The sequence below is a fragment of the Schistocerca americana genome, unplaced genomic scaffold (assembly GCF_021461395.2).
Source record: "Schistocerca americana isolate TAMUIC-IGC-003095 unplaced genomic scaffold, iqSchAmer2.1 HiC_scaffold_177, whole genome shotgun sequence".
NCBI lineage: Eukaryota > Metazoa > Arthropoda > Insecta > Orthoptera > Acrididae > Schistocerca > Schistocerca americana.
Genome location: NW_025725864.1, coordinates 223922 through 229443, shown reverse-complemented (window position 1 = coordinate 229443; position 5522 = coordinate 223922). Strand labels below are relative to the sequence as shown.

The following is a 5522-nucleotide window of genomic DNA, read 5'->3' as shown; positions in this document are numbered from 1 at the left end:
GGCGAGCGCGTTGCTCTCTGTACGAATGCAGATGCTCAGCGGCAGCTAGGAGGCGCTCCATCCATGTCGGTACCGGTGAGCGTTGCACTCGCAGTCGCAAAAACGTACGGCAAGTATATTACTCGGAAGAGTCAATGACAGTCCAAGCCCCCCTGCGTGGGAAGAGTCTTCCTAGGCCATGACCCACCGGAAGGGCGCAGCGTCCCCCACCCCAGACATGTGACGTCACACTATCGGTATTGACGACTAGACTGATTCCTTATAATCATTTGCCATACACCGGTGGAAGCTGCCGAGACGAGTAACTACATAGCGGGCTCGCCGTGTCACTAATGTACAGAGATACAATAGTTTCGACTGGAACCGGATTAAACGTATACACGGCGCTGATTAGTAATAGATAGAGCCATCAGAATACAGATAATGTATACAACTGTCCGTATACATGCTGAAAGACTCTGCTCACAATCACACGTCAGCCAGACACTCTTATCACGCACTACTCTCTGCCTGTAACAGGCACACAGACAATATCTAAGCACCAGCATGGAACAACACCCAGTGCATCCTCTCTGCCACATTAGACAATCCACACTATCATAACCAGACCGGGAGGTCCACTCGGAAAACAGAATATCCCACCCTTCCGACAACCACCATTGCTCAGCTAAGCCACCAACACCCACACATGTCCTACACAGGGGTGCACCCAACATCACAATACTGCCTCCTGTCACACCACACAAACAATGGCACGAATGAAAGACACAGGTCTGCCACAAGCATGGAATCAGAGCGCCGCCTGTTATGAGCCAAAGGTGCACCCTGACGTGGCAAATCAGATGATGCCGCAGTCATTTACTTACGATAATCACAATCAACAAACCAGCCCCCCCCCCCCCCCGAAAACACCTTTCCTTACAACAATGTGTGCCTTAACCTAACCCGTATTGTGCCTTAACCTAACCCGTATTGTGCCTTAACCTAACCCGTATTGTGCCTTAACCTAACCCATATTGCGCCTTAACCTAACCCATATTGCGCCTTAACCTAACCCATATTGCGCCTTAACCTAACCCATATTGCGCCTTAACCTAACCCATATTGTGCCTTAACCTAACCTATATTGTACCTTAACCTAACCCATATTGTACCTTAACCTAACCCATATTGTACCTTAACCTAACCTATATTGTACCTTAACCTAACCTATATTGTACCTTAACCTAACCTATATTGGGCCTTAACCTAACCTATATTGGGCCTTAACCTAACCTATATTGGGCCTTAACCTAACCTATATTGGGCCTTAACCTAACCTATATTGGGCCTTAACGTAACCCACGTTGCGCCTTAACCTAACCTATATTGTACCTTAACCTAACCCATATTGTACCTTAACCTAACCCATATTGTACCTTAACCTAACCTATATTGGGCCTTAACCTAACCTATATTGGGCCTTAACCTAACCTATATTGGGCCTTAACCTAACCTATATTGGGCCTTAACGTAACCCACGTTGCGCCTTAACGTAACCCACGTTGCGCCTTAACGTAACCCACGTTGCGCCTTAACGTAACCCACGTTGCGCCTTAACGTAACCCACGTTGCGCCTTAACCTAACCCATATTGCGCCTTAACCTAACCCATATTGCGCCTTAACCTAACCCATATTGCGCCTTAACCTAACCCATATTGTACCTTAACCTAACCTATATTGTACCTTAACCTAACCTATATTGTACCTTAACCTAACCTATATTGGGCCTTAACCTAACCTATATTGGGCCTTAACCTAACCTATATTGGGCCTTAACCTAACCTATATTGGGCCTTAACCTAACCTATATTGGGCCTTAACGTAACCCACGTTGCGCCTTAACGTAACCCACGTTGCGCCTTAACGTAACCCACGTTGCGCCTTAACGTAACCCACGTTGCGCCTTAACGTAACCCACGTTGCGCCTTAACGTAACCCACGTTGCGCCTTAACCTAACCCATATTGCGCCTTAACCTAACCCATATTGCGCCTTACCCTAACCCATATTGCGCCTTAACCTAACCCATATTGTGCCTTAACCTAACCTATATTGTACCTTAACCTAACCCATATTGTACCTTAACCTAACCTATATTGTACCTTAACCTAACCTATATTGTACCTTAACCTAACCTATATTGTACCTTAACCTAACCCATATTGCGCCTTAACCTAACCCATATTGCGCCTTAACCTAACCCATATTGCGCCTTAACCTAACCCATATTGCGCCTTAACCTAACCCATATTGCGCCTTAACCTAACCCATATTGCGCCTTAACCTAACCCATATTGCGCCTTAACCTAACCCATATTGCGCCTTAACCTAACCCATATTGCGCCTTAACCTAACCCATATTGTACCTTAACCTAACCCATATTGTACCTTAACCTAACCTATATTGTACCTTAACCTAACCTATATTGTACCTTAACCTAACCTATATTGTACCTTAACCTAACCTATATTGGGCCTTAACCTAACCTATATTGGGCCTTAACCTAACCTATATTGGGCCTTAACCTAACCTATATTGGGCCTTAACCTAACCTATATTGGGCCTTAACGTAACCCACGTTGCGCCTTAACGTAACCCACGTTGCGCCTTAACGTAACCCACGTTGCGCCTTAACGTAACCCACGTTGCGCCTTAACGTAACCCACGTTGCGCCTTAACGTAACCCACGTTGCGCCTTAACGTAACCCACGTTGCGCCTTAACGTAACCCACGTTGCGCCTTAACCCAACACACGTTGCGCCTTAACCCAACACACGTTGGGCCTTAACCCAACACACGTTGGGCCTTAACCCAACACACGTTGGGCCTTAACCCAACACACGTTGGGCCTTAACCCAACACACGTTGGGCCTTAACCCAACACACGTTGGGCCTTAACCCAACACACGTTGGGCCTTAACCCAACACACGTTGGGCCTTAACCCAACACACGTTGGGCCTTAACCCAACACACGTTGGGCCTTAACCCAACACACGTTGGGCCTTAACCCAACACACGTTGGGCCTTAACCCAACACACGTTGGGCCTTAACCCAACACACGTTGGGCCTTAACCCAACACACGTTGGGCCTTAACCCAACACACGTTGGGCCTTAACCCAACACACGTTGGGCCTTAACCCAACACACGTTGGGCCTTAACCCAACACACGTTGGGCCTTAACCCAACACACGTTGGGCCTTAACCCAACACACGTTGGGCCTTAACCCAACACACGTTGGGCCTTAACCCAACACACGTTGGGCCTTAACCTGCTCTGTAATTGTCATACGACGCGTTAAATTAGTGTGGTGTTGGCTAACTGCAACCCCCGCAATATAGTTTGCTACTCGCACTGCCTGGTCCCCAGAGTATCGCTTCATGTTAAACACCTTGCAGCTATACACTGTAATGCGGATGGCAGCAGGACGTACATGCTCAATGCCCTTCGCAGTTGTTCATTGGCATTTGCATGGCGAAGCACAGCCTACGTTGTGGTACGGCGTGTGTCAACTGTCCGCTGATGTTGTACGTCCAAATCACACACTGTACTGCACATTGGTCCTCATGTACTGAATGATACATCGTGGTACATGTGTGACCGTACCACGACTGCGCCAACAACGGCGAACCATACGGTCCAAATATTGTGCACTCAGCTACGTGTCGTCTCCCTATAAGAGCTGGATTGCAGTATGGTATGCCGTGGATGGCGATCAGCATGAGCCGTCTGTTGATGTAGTGGCGCGTGTTGTCAGACGTAGTCGTCTCTTCTCACACACCGTGATAGCATGGTGCACTGCGTTCCACATCTGCGACATGCGACAGAGGCCGGTTGACAGTCGTTCGCGCAATGGACATCGCATACGTACGGGGGCCACCTTCCACGTGTTCGCGAAGCGTGCACATGTTGTTGCGTGTATGTGGGCAGACATAGTGTGTCGTGACACCTGACACAGGCATGCAACAATCGTTGAATTTGCAAATGGCGATGGACGTCTACGTTTGCTGGTGACGTTACGCAAATGAACAACTGGTAAACGGTTGTGGTGCGGTTGTTCTCGCTAGAGGTGAATCAGTGATGGCGACGATCGGTTGAGCTACCAACCGGTTGTTTCAGCGATACCCACCATGCCCACGAACGTGAATGGCATGTGGGTGTGAAGCGATACGCGGCGGTGGCTGGGTGGGACCGTCCCCGGCCGGTGAGGGGGGGCCTCCCGGCGTGCTGGCCGCGCGGTGCGTGGGCGCACGCGCTACAGCCGGCTGGTGGGGGCGGCCAGTGGCAGGCGCGCCGGCCGACGGAGGCGGCAGGCGGCGCAGCTGCGCGCCGGCGCACCCTGCACGCGGCGCCGTGCGGCCAAAGTAGGTCCTCGCGGGCCCGGTGCGAAGCGCGGTGGACATCTGCAGTGTGCTGGTCCGATTGAGGACTGTGTGCGCTGAGGATGCGCCGCCGCCCGGCGCTCGGCGCCGCGACGCCGTCTGCTGCTCGGTCGCCTCTGCGGTTCTCGCAGGTGGTTTGTATCGCAGCTGTGCGGACGTGTTGGCGCGTGCGCTGTGCTGGGAGAGTTCGCTTCGGCACCCAAGTGGGGCTTTTGTCCTTCTGTGGCGCTGGCGTTGGAGCTGCCGGCCACCGTAGGTGGCGCGTGTTGTCTCCCGCCGGCAATGCCACGACAGCACGCTCCCGGGCCTCTGTCGGCAGCGGCAAGCTCAGTTGGGAGCACGGGTGGTCGCACCTAAAGCGTCTACTCGCCAAACTCCGGGCGATTGCGCCTCTCTCGAACCCGACCAAGTACTTAGGACGGCGCTGCGCGCCGCCGGGACCTGAGAGGGTTTCGAGGTGTATTGTGCAGGGGAGCTCAGCCTCCTCCTGTTTGCAGAATAATTGAGCGGACGCTTGCGTGTTCGCGCGGGCCCCCGGGACACACTCCCGGGCGGCCGGCTGCTCAGCTCTAGTTGACGCAGCTCCCTGGTTGATCCTGCCAGTAGTCATATGCTTGTCTCAAAGATTAAGCCATGCATGTCTCAGTACAAGCCGCATTAAGGTGAAACCGCGAATGGCTCATTAAATCAGTTATGGTTCCTTAGATCGTACCCACGTTACTTGGATAACTGTGGTAATTCTAGAGCTAATACATGCAAACAGAGTCCCGACCAGAGATGGAAGGGACGCTTTTATTAGATCAAAACCAATCGGTCGGCTCGTCCGGTCCGTTTGCCTTGGTGACTCTGAATAACTTTGGGCTGATCGCACGGTCCTCGTACCGGCGACGCATCTTTCAAATGTCTGCCTTATCAACTGTCGATGGTAGGTTCTGCGCCTACCATGGTTGTAACGGGTAACGGGGAATCAGGGTTCGATTCCGGAGAGGGAGCCTGAGAAACGGCTACCACATCCAAGGAAGGCAGCAGGCGCGCAAATTACCCACTCCCGGCACGGGGAGGTAGTGACGAAAAATAACGATACGGGACTCATCC

The 5522-nt window shown here is 51.8% G+C and overlaps 1 non-coding gene across 1 annotated transcript in view; it reads left to right on the top strand.

Moving 5' to 3' along the window:
• Positions 1–5010: 5010 nt before the first annotated feature.
• Positions 5011–5522, top strand: part of LOC124571645 — a 1910-nt gene continuing 1398 nt past the window's right edge. The window contains exon 1 of the ribosomal RNA XR_006971962.1: positions 5011–5522. This exon is cut by the window's right edge and continues 1398 nt beyond it. This is a non-coding gene — a ribosomal RNA (small subunit ribosomal RNA).